Raw genomic sequence first — 15,841 nt, forward strand, 5'->3', positions numbered from 1 at the left:
TCAGGGGGCATCTTTGCCACTCTTTGAGCAGACAGCCAAAATGCCAACAGAAGAAGATGAGATGTGGCCTCTTTTACAGCTAGAAATGACTCCTATAGTCTGCAAGGGGATATGGGAAGTGTAGTCTTTCAGTAAGAAACCATCACTGCTAATCATGCCCGAGAGGTTGTAAAAAATGCATGGCAGAGGCACTGTAGCTGTTTTTGTGCTAAGGAGGGTCTTTGTGGGAAAGAGTTCTGGGTCCATCAGAGACAGGTCCTCCAGCCATGTGGCAGAAGGAGAGTCTTAAACTTGATTGCTTGTGATGGTTTGAACAATGGCCATCCTGTATCTTTGAAGAGACCTGGACAATAATTACTAGAGGGCTGATGATCCGGTGGCAGAGTAGAACTGAGAGATTTCCTGAGAAGGCTGAGGGACAGGGAGGAACAGAGGCTGGAGAGAGTAGGCATGGAATTGATCCAGGGTGACAGTGACTGGCCCATCGCAAGGACCGCTTGCAGCAAAATGAGCCAGCCTGCATGGTAGGGAGCTGCAGAGCATCAAGGGAAGGGAGCAGGAGAAAATAAGAGGACAGATGCAAAGAATTGTATCTGGCCTGGGGTGAAAGGGATGAAGGCCCCTCTAGCCGGTTTCTCCACAGCATCCTAAAGGTCTTTCTGCAGATGTATCAGGAACAAATGGAACAAATGGAGATGCTGTAGGACGAGAAGTATTGGGAAAGAGTGTGGGGAACATTTTATTTGGGTATAGCGTGAGGTTCAGTAAGTAAAAACATCTAAAAGATGGGGTGAAAACATGAGTATGAGGACAATAAGGAGAAAAGAATGGTCCAGGGGGTGGAGTCAGAGTGGGAGGGGCCCTATGTCTTTAGGGCCCCATTCCAAACCAGTTAGGATTTGTTGTTGTGGCAGCAGCAGTGTTTGAGGAGGTTGCAGGTCCCATCCTTAGCAGCAGTGGGAGCTGGTCCTTTTTCACTGTGGAGCACCACAGCAGTCAAGGAGTCCCGCTGGTCCTGACGGATGCTAAGCTGCTCTGAGCTGGTGAGACAGAGAACTTCACTGAGGCAAAGGAGGCTTCCATCTAACTATCCTGGGTCTGAGCCCCCAAACAATGTCCAGAGTGGCAAGAAGAGGGATGAGTTGGCTGGCCCATGGTCCCTTAGTCCCCTTTTAGAGGGCACCCAAACCGCTTTTAGGAGTCTGGATGGAGGTGCTGGTCTCTCAGTAACTGCTTCAAGGCTGATAGAAGGGCAAGGCGGGGAGCAGCGGTTAGAGTGCCTCAGAAGAGGGTCCCTCCAAGGGGCCATGATAAAACTGAGCAATTGGCAAAGATCCAGAACATAAGTCAGGAGATAATAACTGTGCATCTCTGTGGGGGACATTAAGGAACAAAGTCACATGAGGAAAACTTTTACATCATGATTAACATGAGTCAATATAACATAAGGTCAAATACAGTGTTAACATATGATTAAATGCAATTATCCAATTAGCTGGACCATGTCCCAGAGTTCTACAGATGAACAAGATGACTAATTAACTATTTGTTACGTCAGACTCCTGAGCAAGGATCAAGCACCTACCTGGAAACCTTGTAAGAGAGTCGCTTAACGTTAGTATCCAAGGGATGAATCTGAACAGAAAGCATTTAAGTGATATTTCTTGCTTCCAAGTACCATGGGCTTCATATATTTGTTTCAAACATTAACAATGTCAGCTATCATTTAATGAACAAAACCAGAATATCTCAAGTAAAATAAAATTTTTAGTTAGAAACAATTTGATAAGGTGAAAATTCTAAAGTTGGGACTATAAACTTAAATGATTATATCTAGTATTTGAAAACATGACAATACTTATTTTGTTAACACAAATTGTTATAGTTATATTCCTAGATTATATAGTGAATATACTTCATATTGTCAGGCTATATAAAGAGACAATTTAATTCTAAGTTGTATTCCCCAGAAAGAAATTATTTCCAATTTCCAATTTAAAAAGTATATTCTCAGAGAGTGCCTGTCTTGTCAAAAGCAAATTATTCACTTTATAAAGTTTTGTAAAATTAACCCTACTAACAGAAACTTTAAAAAAAAAAAACCTCTACGTTCTCAATCCATATACAACCACCAGATGAAAGATGAAAGCAGTCAGTCATGTCAAATCTGTAATAATTTACATGTAACATGGACTGAATTAACAAAGAGGGCTAAAAGCAGCTCTTTACTCTGTCTGTGGAAGGGCAAATCCCTAGGTCAGCACAAGCTGACAGCGGTGAGCATGTTTCTTAACATCTTTCTACTTAAAAATGGGTCAGTTGTTTAGAGGCATAATTTGTAAAGCAAGATAACCACACTAAATGAGCTTTGGCTTTTGGAGTTGCTTAAGAAAATATCCCTGTAAGTTCAAGGCCAGCCTGGTCTACAAAGTTAGCCCAGGACAGCCAAGGCTACACAGAGAAACCCTGTTTAAAAAAAGAAAGAAAGAAAGAAAGGAAAGAAAAAGAAAAGAAAATATTCCTAAGCTTTGCTGAGTGCCTGTAGGACAGCTTTGTCACTTTTTCACTCAAGCACTTTACCTCACAGCAGGAATGCAGGTGCTGGCACTAGAGCTTTCTATCAAGGTAAAGACAGATTATATTCCCAAAGCACCATGATGTGTTAAAGTCATTTTTTTAAATAAAACTGTTTATGTTTCTCTGTTTCTCTCTTAACCCAGCTACCACACAAACAACTGAGACTCTATTATATTAACAAGCTTCACAGCACAAGAACTGAGCAGTTATTAATCTATTTGGAACCCTCTAAGATAATTTGGCTTCCTCCTAGCGTACATCCCAAGAGATACTTGGACTTTGTAGCTTTCCCTGCTCCAGCTCTTCTCTCCTGATGTCACCTGGACCTCTGCCAGTGGCTCCATCCCCTACTTCCTCCTCTCTCCTCCTCCTCCCCTGGCTGGCAGGAAGTCCAGCCCTATTCTCTCCCCTGCTCCACAATTGGCTTTATTGGTATATTGGGGGACAATTGGGGAACAGTGTTTATACAACATTGAGACAGGAGATTCTCAGAACAAGGACTTCAACTAGATATAGGGGGCTTGGGGGGGGCGTGGTTACAGAAATCAGCATTTGAATCAGACAGGTGAGTCCAGGTCAGAGAGAATCTCCTTCCTCCCAACAAGAGTTGAATCCAAGCTGCATTCATGGCGTACTATAACAAATTAAGATTACCTATATGTCCTTTCTAAACCACACTCGATGAACTTATTATTATTAAGTCATAAAATACAGAAAGTTAAAGTTTCAATGAAAGCTTTAAAGATGGTAAACAAAACCAAGAAACAGGAGGGGAGAATTCAGAGTTACACACCGTGCTTGCCACTTGTAACCTCTTTGGGAAGCAGTTTACTTCTCAGTTGTCCTTAAGAGCGAATTGTTGTTGCACACTCCTGTAATCCAAGCACTTGGGAGGCAGATCACTGTGAGTCTGAAGCCAGCATGGTCTACAAAGTGAGTCCAGGACAGCCAAGGCTACACAGAGAAACCCTGTCTCAGGAAAAAAAAAACTGAAGGGTCCTTTCCTGGCCTACTCTACTTTTCTCTCCTTCGCCCAGCCACAGAGTCAAGTGGTCAGGTGGCCAGCCTGAGCCAGGACAGAGTCTTTGGAGAAAACTTTTAAACAAACACACTTGCATCTGGGACAAATGGTCCAAAATCTAATTCCATATCCAGCCTTTTCAGCAGAGTGGATCAGCATGCAACAATTTTTCAATGCTATCCATACTTAAAAGACATTTGAATTTCTGTAAGGCTGAATCAGTGATGGACGTATGCATAACCAGTGTGTGTGTGTGTGTGTGTGTGTGTGTGTGTGTGTGTGTGTGTGTGTGTGTGTGTATACATGTGTCTGCAGGTGGGGGCAGACAGCCTGATGCCTTTACATCTTAGCTGTTAAAGACACAAGCAGGATTTTCCAGGCTTGGAGAGGCAGAAGGACAAGTGGGCCAACAACAGAAGGCAAAAGAGCTCTATGCTACCTCGACTAGCGAAGATACAAGTTTGGAGACCCAGCAGAACCAGTTGTGAGGGCATTGGGGCTATGGGTATAGTGGTAAGCCAGAGCCTTGAGAAAGATTAAATTGAACTGTAGGTTTTTATAGAGTATGAGCCTTAGTCCATGCTGCCATTACATCTTACAGAGTAACCTAAACTACTTTAAGTATTAGAAGTAAAAAAAAAAAAATCCCAATTTGTTCCAGTGGGAGGCCATTTGTCCATTGTATTTTGAGGCCAAATTTGAGCCTATAGCTGAACAAGTGAACTGGGGATGAGGTCTCCCAAATAGAGCTTTTTAAATTAGCCTCCACCCAGGCTGAGGGTACTTTGAACGGAGAACTTGGAGCCCATGGCTGGGCCCAGGGTCAAGGTAAAAACAGGGGCCTATGCCCAGCTACATAGAGTGTCCTCTAAATTCTGGGAAGATTAATTGGGTTCCCCGCCATTACAATCCCAGGGTTAAGGGGCTGCAGAGCCAGTGGAAGGTTGTCAGAGCTTTCAGCTGCACGGGGAGTCTCAAAACTAGTGGGAAGTTTCTGGAGCCTTCAACTGAATGGGTCTTAAGAAACCTCCAGTGAGCCCTGAAACCTAACTAATTACCTCTGACTTATTTCCAATAGCTCACCTTGTCCCAGTGTTTTTGTATGCTGCATGTATGTGCTGGTTGAATGCAGCACAGCCTCCCACCTAGGTCAGACTGCATCAGGGTACTAAGGTAAGAGACAAAGGGCAGAGACAGAAAGTGAGAAGAAAAGGTTGCCTGAGAGAAACACCTGGCCCTGCTGGGCACTTTTAGACCCAAAGCTTGTCTGAGAGCCTGGGAGGTTGGTCCATGGGTGAGTTTGAAGCACACATAGGCTCAGATTTCCCATCCTGGGTCTTTTAGCACCATATATTAGATTTTTTTTTAAAGGATAGATAGATAGATAGATAGATAGATAGATAGATAGATAGATAGATAGATAGATAGACAGACAGACAGACATACATACATATAGACAGACAGACAGACAGACAGACAGATAGATAGTATAAAGAAAGAGAGGCTTGGTCTGACCTTAGGTGGGACCATGTTTATTCACATTAATGGGGGTCCTCTTTGTCATTCATGTGTGCAGATGGTTAAAATGTTTATAATGGAAGATGGGATATGGCCTCTTACAAAGGCAGAAATGACTTCCAGAGCCCACAAAAGAAGCTGAGAAGTGCCACCCTTAGGTAGGACACCATCACTTTGTGCAGAGCAGACGGTCAAGAAACAGAGCTCCCAGAATGAGGGTCTCTCAACTACCCTCAGACTCAGCTCCCTATAGGTACAGAGTCCACACCTGACTCATATGGCCACATCTACTCAATGTCACACTGCTGTTAACTGGCCTGCATCCTTGCAACATTTGTCCCCTAGCTACTTAAAATATTCCAGCAATGAGCTGGAGAGATGGCTCAGCAGTTAAGAGCACTGGCTGCTCTTCCATAGGTCCTGAGTTCAATTCTCAGCAACCACATGGTGGCTCACAACCATTTGTAATGAGATCTGGTGCCCTCTGTACATGCAGACAGAATGCTGTATACATAATAAATAAATAAATCTCTCTTAAAAAATATTTCAGGAAAGTAGGCACCATTAGTCCCCTTTACCAGTGAGAAAATGGAGATTCAGAGTGGGAGATGACATGAAGCAATGGAACAGGGGCCCTGGGCTATTCCTTGAGTCTTTATCCATCCCCAGACTGAGACACAAGGTACCATCATCTGAGCTTCTATCATTCCAGGCCCTTTGAGTGAGGTAACAGGACTGAGCCCATTTTAGGTTGGGAGTCCGAAGGCACAGAAAAGTGAGTCCCTTCTCCAAGTGCACAGCAGGAAGAGGAAGCTACAGAGACTGACCCACTCATTCTGACAACAAACTCCCTGCCCACTTCCCGTGGTGATGCTGGATTGGTGGGTTGTACCAGGTCATCTCCAAGTCACAACAGTGTCACTCTAGGAACAGGACCCTTGCTAAAGGCAAAGCTCTGAAGTGGCTCTCTTTTCTTGGCCCTCTTACCCTCAACATGCCTCTAAGACGAAGCAGTCCTTACAACTTCATCAAACTTGGAGCTGCTGAAATGCTATCTTCAGAAAATTATGGGTATCTAAGTCAATATGAAAAATAAAATATGGAGCTGGAGAGATGATGGCTCAGCAGTTAAGAACACCGGCTGGCAGGGCAGGGTGGCGCATGCCTTTAATCCGAGCACTTGGGAAGCAGAGACAAGGTGGCTCTCTGAGTTAAAAGCCAGCTAGGTCTACAGAGCAAGTTCCAGGACAGCCAAGGCTACACAAAAACCAAACATCCAAAAAACAAAAACAAACAAACAAAAAACAAAACAAAACAATCCTAGCTGGTCTTTTAGAGGTGGGGTTTCAATTCCCAGCACCCATATGGTATCTCATAAACCTCTATAACTCCAGTCTCAGAGGATTGGATGCCCTCATTCACAAGGGGCACCACATGCATATGGCATACAGAATAGGCACACATACAGGCAAATATTCGTACACATAGAAGGCCAGGCATGGTGGCGCACGCCTTTAGTCCCAGCACTCGGGAGGCAGAGGCAGGGGGATCACTGTGAGTTCGAGGCCACCCTGGTCTATAAAGCAAGACCAGGACAGCCAAGGCGAACACAGAGAGACCCTGTCTCAAAAAAAACAAAACAAAACAAAACAAAAAAACAAAAAAAATTAAAAAATAAAAATAAAATCTCCAAAACAACAAACTAATGTAATTTATGTGTATGAGGCACCCAGCAGATGGATTAAATGGATGTTGAGGATGGATGCCAGAACTGGTACCAGAGAAGGCTTTGGGGGGGGGGGGCTGCTGGCCTTTGGGTAAGCTGCACAGCTGGCCTGATACAAGTCGGCATCATGAGCCTGTCGCCTTTCCAGCCCGGTTTTTACCTGCTGCATTAGCATATCCTTATGATATCTGTTATCTTAATTACATCTATTTTCCAGGTATAGACAGACATACCCCCGAGTTGGGGTGCCCATTAGCAAATCACACGGGCCTCTGCAGCTGTGTTTTGACTAGCAGAAAAGGGTTCTTTGGCATCAGAGAACTGAAATCACCTTTTAGGATATGACAAGCTCAGCCGAGCATCTCACAAGTGAAAATCGGAGGTTTCTCTAAGGTAGGAATGAGAGCGACCACGAGGAATTAAAAGGAGAATAGCCTTTAATGGCTTCAGCTGTGAGAGCTCAGTCATAACGCCATCCACCAAACAGCACGGCGGGCGGTCCGGGCACTCATCTGGGGCAACATGTGTCCCCTAGCACACTTCTAGGAGAATAGCAAGGAGGGCCTTGGGGATGACCTGAAGCCACCACCTGCCCAGGAAGGACTCCAACAATAAGGCTATGAGAAAGAACAGGCAAAGGATGCTTGCAGGATGGAACCCAGGCCATATATCCATTCCCACAAGCTCCAATGAATCGCACTCCCTATGGAAACCATTATACAAATCACCCCAAACCCCCCTCCTACCCAGGGTCCTTTTAGATTTGTGTCTAAGCTCTGCAGTGGACTCCCAAGCCACTGCTCTTTCTGTTCGTCAGAAGGCTGAGTCTGAAGATGTGGTTCACACATTAAGAGGAAAGAATACTTTGTAATGAAATACAGTATTCTTGGCCGGGTGTGGTGGCTCATGCCTTTAATCTCAGCACTAGGGAGGCAGAGGCAGGTGGATCACTGTGAGTTCGAGGCCAGCCCAGTCTATAAAGTGAGTCTAGGACAGTCCCAGGCTACACAGAAAATGAAGAAACGAAGAAAAAAGACAAACAGCATTCTTGTCATTCTCCTAAATTCTGTCCTAGGTGACCCTCACATCAGGTACCCAAACAAATGTAAAATATTAGCTATCGAAAGCACCAAAGGAGGAAGCCTTTGTTCTTTCATTACTATGACAAAGCATCCCTAGATGAACGAAAGGCCATGCCAGGTGCAGGGTGGGGCAAAGCTTTGAGGCCTGAAAAACACACTTCACATTCCAGTGTGTGCTGGTCCCTCTGATGGAGGACAGCTCTGCTTTTGTTTTCCCTACTAGTATTTATGGAGGATTTACAATATTCCAGGGGCTGTTCTTTACAGTGGATGTGGATGCGGAGACAATTTCCATTTGCCCTCGGGGGAGTTGGGTCTGGAAGAGAGCAGTTTCGATAAGGCAGTCTCCCTGAAGAGGCCTCTGAGTGTACCACTGCCCAGTGGTACGCCAGCCTGCCATGCTAGGGCATGTGATGGGCCGTCCCTGGCACCCCGGAGATCCTGGAGAGAGCTGCAAATGAGTTAGGCCAGCTAAGAAGGCAAAGCAGAGATGATGTAAAGTGAATTAGAAGGACATTAGGAGCAGCCTGTGAGGGGCACGGGGGTATATGCTACAACTAAATTTCTGCGGCGTTGTTGTTGTTGTTGTTGTTGTTAAATAGATTGGGTGACTCGAGAATCCCACCCTTGTATGTTAGCAAGTGTTGGGGTCACCGGTAAGACTTGGTTAAGCTCCCAGAACTGTTACTAGTGTAGCAAGGCCTGGAAGCCTTCATTTCTAAATGGTTTCCAGGTGATCCTGACCCTGGGCCCCACCTTACACAGCACTGCATTGAAAACACATCAACTTTATTTCCGGTCATTTTATTTATTTATTCTTTTTTTTTTTTCATTAAACTCTTCTTTAGGTGGATATATATGTCCATGTGTACTGTATCCTGATGGACAAAGATTTGTTTCTGAGACAGGGTTACTATGTTGCCAGGCTGGCCTTGAACCCTTAACAACAAGTGAACCTCTGATATCCTCTTCCTCCTCCTCCTGCACAGATGAGAGTACAGACGGACAAACTGTTAAATTCATTAACTTATTGCATTGCTGGGGATCAAGCCAAAGGCTTTGTATGTGGCAGGCAGTAGTCTACTGCTGGTCTACAAGTTTGGTCTGGAAAATGAATTGTTTAAGAGTGGCCCATAACCAAATGAACGAAAATGGAAGTCTGGTAGGAGAGAAATCTTAGCGGTTAAAAATTGCTTGCTGTTCTGTCAGAGAACCATACTCAGTTCTCAGCTCCCACATCGGGCAGCTCACAGTCACCACAACTCCAGCTCTGGTCTTAGCAGACACCACCGTCATATGCACCCGCACGCACATACATACATACACACACACACACACACACACACACACACACACACACACACACACCCCTAACAATTTGGAGACTCTTCTCTGGAATGTCACTCTCTGGTGCTCTAAGTGGCCTCCAGGAAACCTGTGACATCCTTGAAAACTTTAAAATATGAGTGAAAATTAACAATAAACTGAGAAAAAAATCCTGCTGGGTCAGAAGAGTCTCTTTTGTTGATGGTCTTACCTTGACGTTATGACCCACAGAACCCTCAAACCCACTGTTACACTTGGCCATGGAGACCAGGACATCACTCTGAGCCACCAACTTGGGGTACAGTGCTTGGGACCTTTTGTGACCATCTTGTTGCACCCTCACAGTGCTGTAGCTCCCACACAGCCCAGCAGCACTTGTCCTCAGCACAGCGGAAGTGTGACATGTCCTAGGGAGGCCCTGTAATAGATAAGGACTGAAGGATGCTGGGAGAACCTGGAGGCCATACCTGGGGGTTACTTTCCCTACAATCCAGCTCTGCACTCCTGTGAACATCATTAGCTCCGGAGCTCCACGTGAAACTAAGGGTGAGACCCAAGCTCTCCACCTCTGGCTGGTTCTCATACCAACTGCAAGAGTGCCTAGCCACCTGCGGACCTGCCCTTGCTTCCCTCTGGAGGCCTAACTGAAGCAGTACCATTGCAATCTACATTAACTCTGGGAGTTTAACAGACTCATTCTCTCACTCATTTGTTTATTCACAAGTCTTTGCCCAGAATCCACTGACCACAGCAGCAGGAAACTTGAGTCTTATCCTTATGGTGGGCTTCCTTCTCGCCTCTTTCCCCAACTTGTTGGCCTTCTTAGGAATTCAGAGCAACTGGTGGGGCACAGAGTATGTAGTGTTGGGGCTGCAAAGTCAACAACAACAACAACAACAACAACAACAACAACAACAACAAATCCATCTCTTCATGTACATATGGAAACATGGACTCTGAGTGCCAGGACAGGCTTGCTTAGGGTCACACGGTATGTGGCTGGCAGATCTGTATAGATGGTGCCTGAACCATCCGAGCCTTGCCCTCCTGACCTCTTACTCTTGCCCCCCACCATCTGTCTCTCCTTCCTGATCCTCTGGCTGCTGCATGGAACGAGGTTGTCTAGTTGTAGTGCACAGAGGTCTAGAAAGCCAATATACTGCGGCAGGGTTGGTGACGTCATTCTTGTTTACTCTCCGTGTTAAGAGAACACTTTCAGTTGTGAGGCCCAGGCCAGGAACAGAAGCACTAAGAACTCTGAGCAAACGGAGCAGACCTCCGTCCCCCTCAGCCTCTCTGACAAGCCCTTATGGCACAGTTCAGTAGGGGCACACAGCTGATGTTTTCCCCAGTTCACCAGGTCAAAAAAGCCAACCTTTCAAATATCCAAGCAACCAGCATGCATCTCTCTTGAGCATTTTTCTTCCTGCCTTGAAGGGTGAGCCGTTAGACAAGCCTTTGCTCACCTCCACTTACGCCACGCCAGGAGGATTGCAGCCCAGAGCCTGGAGTCAATTCATACATAACCCTGACCTCAGGGAGTTCATGCAGACGCAGCTGTCACAAGGCACGGTATGACAGTAGACGTCCTTAGAGCTCTGGTAAGGCTCTGACTTGCATACTCACCTGTGTCCTAGTCATCTGTGGCCTTTCTGTTGGTAGATATAATGTGGTATCCATTTGCACAGCTCCATAACCGTTCCAAAAGGCCCTACACCTTTCTCAGAGAATCCTCTGGAGTAAGAGGTGAGAGAGAAGATGTCCAGGATCCTTAAAGACAACAACAAAACCAAGTCCACAAAGGGCCAGGGAGATTCCCCTCTCTGCTCCTACCACAGCCGCCCCTCCATAGTGCCGTATGATGGTGGATCTGTGGGGCTGTGCCGCAGGACTCCTTGTCTATGGAACGCCCTTCAGGATCATCCAGAGAATCACCTGTCAGCTCAGAGCCGTGGTGAGACCTGGACCACATGGAATATAGCAGAGCCCTTTCGGGAATCCGGGAAACTAAGATAAAAGGTACATCCAATAACTCTAGGTGAGGCTTGGACTGTTCTAGGTGGCCCATTACCCTTAGGGAGTTGGGAGAGTCACAAGTGGAAGAAAGCAGTGTGCAAGGGGACAAAACAGAGCTAACACCCAAAGAAGATGAGCTGTGGCCTGAGCCGCTGCAGCCCCACCCTCTCCACTCCACCACCTTTATAGGCCGTGCAGTTTGGAGTCTTGTTCCAGAACAAGTGGTAAATCTGAGTTTAATTGCATCCAGCAGGTGTTTGAATGGTGGTCACGCGTCCCACGTCTAGCCAATGGGAATCAAGGAGACATTTGTGGGCGGCATCTGAGAAAGTTTCTGCATGTGCTTTAAAGCGGATCAAAATATACTCTGGCTTCCCCCCAGAGGAACGTGACAAACATGCAGGAATCCTGATGACCAGACCCTCCCCCACACCCCTCCCCCCCCACCACCGCAATTACAAGGGAGCCTAGCCTGGGCAGCCCCCGGAGATCACGCCTACAAGCCTGGATGAAAGAACCCCAGGTATTTAAGGCACTAAATTTCCATCCGTTAATTCCTAGACTATTGCTGTGCAGCCAGCTGGCCCGCTCCACCCAGCACGTTCTCTAATCAAAGACAGAGCCTTGATTAGTAGTCGGATATAAGAATCCTGAATGTGAGCCCAGCTCTGCCACTTGTTTCCTGTATGAAATTGGGCAACGGACCAGCCCTTCTGATCATCTGTTTATTAATCTGCACAAGAACACGCATGCCATTGCTGAAGGAGTTTATCCATCTGGACCATCTTGGTCTCCCACCTCCAAAATTCCTCTTAGAGATCCCCCAGGGGCATACCATCCTGGTGATAGACAGCCTGCCTGATCCTAGGGATGAAAAACAGAGCAGACCTCCCCAGCCAGAGGCCAGGTCTTGAAGCACACTCAGCCTGTTTTGCTTGAAGGCACCATGGAGGCGGCTAGAAGTCTGGCTGTAGCAATAGGAGTGGACGCACCCACAAGTTAGTCAGGGCCACCAAGGAACGGAGCTTCCGAGCAGAGGTCTAAGACCAGCTCCGGAGGGAAAATGACAGCCCACCTGGCACTATGGGCTTCTCAAGTCCCCACTCCCTTCAGAGCCTTGTCATCCATCCATCTGACATATCAGGACGCCCCTAGCACCCTTCCAATAAACTTCCTCTTCTTGTGACAGCAAATCAGCTTCAGCCGTGTATAGCCAAGAAGGCTGACAGACGCAGGGCTTTCTGTGCAGGCTGTTACCAACCTTTCCTGTGGTCACATTTTTTAATAATGCTCCTGAACGCTGGGTGCTAGATCAGACTGAGCACAAGTTAGCTACTGAGATGGCTTCAGGCTCCATGAGGGATGACTGGAGTCAAACAGGGGTTTTTGTTCCTCCAAAAGGGTACCCCAAATCCTGGCTATTTAACTAATAATTTCTACACTTAGATGCCGGCTGCTTTGGGTCTCCCAGTTGTCGTACTCACTGGTAATTGCCAGTGTGGAATGAACAAAACAATATGGAGACATGGACCTTCCAAAACCAACATCAAACAAACAGGAACACTGAATGATGATGCTGGCAATCAAACCATCTCCTTGGCTTATCAAAATTTGGCGTAGCAAACCAGAGCTTGCTAATCTCTGTAGTAAAGATGAGTTTGCAGTCTCAGGACACTCAGCCAATAGTAGCACAACAAAGTCAAGGAGAGTAAGGGCAGAGGTCTAAGACCAGCTCTACAGGACAATAAGCCATCTCAGAGACAGAGCTATAATTGCTTGGCTGGGCATCTTTGTCACCTGTCATGCTTAGAAGTGACTGGTTGACCTGCTTCTTACCTGACAGAGGTAAGAGGACAATGAGTAAGCTATGTGGCTCTATAGGTTACATTCTCAGATGCCAGCTCTGTCATCATTGCAGAGACCACCTGACCACTGCCACCATCATCGTCTCCATCATCATCACCATTGCTAGCATCTTTATCATTATCATCGTCATTATCATCATCCCCACCATCAGCATCTTCTTCTCCTTCTTAACAGTAATGAAGCTATTATTTGCTGCAGGGATGAGCTAGACCCTCAGCCACCAGCTATAACTCAACACAATGCCACCTCCCCAACCTCTGGCATATCCTAGCACATTCTGAGTCTAACTCCAGCCTAGCCTAGCCTACTCCATACAGACCTTTCTCTGCAGCTATAACAGCCACACAATAGAACTTTTTTTTGCCAAAGTGCTTTTGTGTTTTTATTTATAAGATACGTTTTATGCCCCGGTTGGAGCTGGTGGCAGATTCTGTCTATTCTACATTATAAAGTCTTATATAAATGCCATAAAAAATGATCCCTGTTGCTTATGGCAATATATTGATCATAACCATTTAATCTCATGTGCAAAGCCAGAGGGTAGGGACACATTGCTTCCTGCAGTTTGACCTGTAGGTTTCAGCTTATAAATCTCTACTTATATACCAGTGCTGGGGGCCAAGGAGGGTTATTTATGAATGAGATTCTAGGGGCATTCTGTCCCAGATTAATTGCTTTCAATCCTATTTTATGAAGGCCCAATGGGTCAATGGTGGGAAAATGAATCGCAATCATACAGCTTCAATGGGGGAAAAAATTCAGAAGCAGCAATCTCCTTGCTGGGTGGTCACTGTGCAGTCCAGACTAAGCTGTGTCCTGGAGCTAGGCACTGTGACTCTGGATGGAGCAGTCAGAGCACTGATGGCACTTCCTACAGCCCACAGAGCCATCGCTGCTCGAGCCAGCAGCCTCTGACTGTTTACCACTCTTGTCTTCTGGAAGGGAGGCGGAGCACAGATCAATAAGATGCTCTGACAGAGATGCCTGCAGCATGGCCATTTCTCAGACAAGACACTGATGGCAACTATCACTGGCAATAAAAGGCCGCTGGAGACAGAACGGGGCCTGTCCATTGCAGACCTGTCCACCCCTCTCTGATAAACATCTCCTGAACAGGCCCGAAGCAAAGAAACCATTTCATGCAGCGCCTCCTGTGAGGACTGAGCCATTGTGTGCCTGTATGCAGTGTAGGGCAGAGTGCTGTTCAGAGTCTGTGGTCCCAGGGAAACCAGCAATGGTGTTTTGAAGTCTCGTGGGCTGCTGATTGAGATACAGTCCAAATTAAATTGCTTAAAGGAAGCCACACCTTGTCAATCCTTCCTTGAGGTTTATTTGGCAGGGGCGGAGGCGGAGTGGATCATTTCGGCCAAACTAGTTGCTTAAAGTACTATTTTTAAAAAATCCTTTCTTGTGTGTTAGATAAAGTAATTGGCCTGGATGTTGCAACCGGAGTGGGTCTAAGTAGTCTGTCCATTATTCTAGATGGATGTCCTTTACTGCCCTTGGTCAGAAAACATAAACAGTAGCCAAAATAGTATAATGCCCAATTCTAAATCAGCATCAATATACAACCAAAGTCTTTTCCTCCCTTTCGCCCAACACATGAGGAGAGTGTGGAGTGCTGCATGAATTCCCGACATCCTATGCAAGGCGGCTAGGCAGCGCGAGAGGTCAGGAAAGCCCCCTCTCAATGGCCTTAAATTTAGACTATAAAGAATACAAATTAGGAAAATAACAATGAAAACTTGGATTCTCAAGTCAATTCAGAGAACCTGCAGAAGAACAGGAAGCATTCCCTGCAGGATGAAGCACTCAAGCCAAAGAGGGCTCTTATGCCCATCATAACTAACACTGGGCTGCCTCAGCATTCTGTTGTGGGAGGCTGCCCTATGCCCATTTGTTGGCTCCCGCTCACCATAGCGAACACCTGAGATGATAAACTTGCTAGAGGAAAAGGGGCTTCGGGGGCTCAAAAGAAGAAGAAGAAGAAGAAGGAGAAGAAGAAGAAGAAGAAGAAGAAGAAGAAGAAGAAGAAGAAGAAGAAGAAGAAGAAGAAGAAGAAGAAGAAGAAGAAAGAAGGAAGGAAAGCAGGCCTTGACAGCACAAGCGTGTAATCCTAGCACTCAGGGAGGCAGAGGCAAGCAGATCTCTGTGAGTTCAAGGCCAGCCTGGTCTACAAATAGAGTCCAGGACAGTTAAGGCTAAATAGAGAAACCCTGTCTTGAAAAATGAGAAGCGGGGGGGGGGGGGGGGGGGCAGAGGTGTGTGTGTCTGTGTGTGTGTGTGTGTGTGTGTCTGTGTGTCTCTCTCTCTCTGTGTGTGTCTGTGTGTGTCTGTGTGTAAGTGAGATAAATGGAGGGCATGAACAGGTGCCCTGGGGAGCCAGAAGAGGTTGGCTTCCATGGAGTTACAGGCAGTTGTAAGCTACCCAATATGTGTGCTGGTCACTGAACGAAGCTCCTCTCCTCTCTGCAGGAGCAGCAACCACTCTTAGCCCGTGAGCCCCCTTACTCATTGGTCTGTGGTGCTGGCATAGTCAAGGCATGTGCAAAGCAAACTGCTCACCCCATAGCTGTAAAGAATTTAAAAACCAGAGCTGGCAGCCAGGTGTGGTGGCACATACACACCTTTAATCCTAGCACACCGGAGGCAGAGGCAGGTGGATCCCTGTGAGTTCAAGGCAAGCTTTGTCTACAAAGTGAGTCCAGG

The 15,841-nt window shown here is 46.4% G+C and overlaps 1 long non-coding RNA gene across 1 annotated transcript in view; it reads right to left on the bottom strand.

The window, feature by feature from the left end:
- LOC311583423 overlaps positions 1-15,841 on the bottom strand; it is a 27,874-nt gene continuing 12,033 nt past the window's right edge. Inside the window, exons 3-7 of the long non-coding RNA XR_014774501.1 lie at positions 11,448-11,549; positions 10,877-11,020; positions 9,997-10,120; positions 1,586-1,635; positions 1-1,371 (exon numbers count right to left, since the gene is read on the bottom strand). This is a non-coding gene — a long non-coding RNA (uncharacterized lncRNA). The remainder of the gene's footprint in view (positions 1,372-1,585; positions 1,636-9,996; positions 10,121-10,876; positions 11,021-11,447; positions 11,550-15,841) is intronic.

This window comes from Acomys minous (assembly GCF_964271855.1).
Source record: "Acomys minous genome assembly, chromosome: 14".
In the NCBI taxonomy this organism is placed as follows: Eukaryota; Metazoa; Chordata; class Mammalia; order Rodentia; family Muridae; genus Acomys; species Acomys minous.